Source organism: Oxyura jamaicensis, chromosome Z (genome assembly GCF_011077185.1).
Source record: "Oxyura jamaicensis isolate SHBP4307 breed ruddy duck chromosome Z, BPBGC_Ojam_1.0, whole genome shotgun sequence".
Taxonomy (NCBI): domain Eukaryota; kingdom Metazoa; phylum Chordata; class Aves; order Anseriformes; family Anatidae; genus Oxyura; species Oxyura jamaicensis.
Window position 1 is genome coordinate 11,399,218 of NC_048926.1, and position 1,319 is coordinate 11,400,536.

Consider the following 1,319-nt stretch of genomic DNA (forward strand, 5'->3'; position numbering starts at 1 on the left):
AAAAAAAAAAAAAAAAAAAAAAAGGGTCTGAAGAAAATTTTGTAGAAAATATTTTAGCAGATTTTATATAAAAATATTTCTATCATTTAGTGGAGGATAGCAAAAACCCTAGAACTTTTTCAGACTCTGTTCATTGAAAAAAGAGGCAATCAAAAAGAATGTGTCTCACTGAAATTCAGCTGTCTGGAGTTATGTCCCGTGTCTTTACAGGCTTATTCAATTTAGGGGGGATATCTGTTTCTAGGATCCCTTTATGATGTCCCATCTCAGACTTTTTAAAGTGTTCCTAGTTAAGTAAAAGAGTATTATTTTTAGACATCCAAGCACAGTGTTCATGTTTTCAAAATGCAGCTGAGTTCTTAGGTACTTTTAAGTCCCAGGTGTTTATTCCCTGCAAAGATATTGTAAGGCGAGCTCTGACAAATACATTTCTAAATGTACTGGAAGTGATTATTTAATCATTCAGGTCTTGGAGGCTGGGGGAACTCAGGGAAAAGCAAAAAGAAGGGTTAGCACGAACATGCATCATCTATTTGGTCCTCCACCTATATTAAATTTTCATAATTCTATTTCTCAGATAAACACTTGTAAACAGTAAGAGAGAAGGTGATCCTTCTAAAAATGAACACATGAAACTTAGGCTAAATACAATGATAGCAGTTTATTGTCGTATTAAGATGCTAGTCTGTTCCCCCTCAATTTTATTTAACTAAAAATTAATTTAAGGGGATTTTCTCAAAAATATAGTGCTAAATTAAGAGAACTTTAAAGTGGCCATTTTTTCATGCAAAAAATAATTCTACCTGTTTGTTCTGTCTGGCTGTTTTATGAGTGCTTTGCCCTCTGGACTTGCTTTGTTTTAACTAGTTTCTGAGATTTATTTAGAGTCTGATTTTTTGTGTTCCTGACTCATACAAAACTGAAGAAACAACAAACTAGTTTTAAAAGAGGCTGTAAGAATTTTGCTTACGTGAAGAATAAAGACTATTCTGTTTACCTGACTGCAAAACTGATTGGAGAACTCTGTTCTGTTTTAGTTGGCCTGGGAAAATAGCAAGCTATGCACTACAGATGATCTAAAGATTGAGATTAACCTCTATTTGCCTGTTTGGAAAATACATTCATTTCTCTTTACATCCTGTGTAGGGTTAAAAAAAAAAAAAAAAAAAAAAAAAAAGTATCTTTGCTTTGCAATAATTCTCCTTGCTGTTATTATTAACAAAGAACATCGCTCTGTTCCCCAGCAACAGATACTGTTGGACCCAAGCCTATATACACAAAAGGTCTTGGATGCTAATGTGGGATTTAGGTGAATAAAC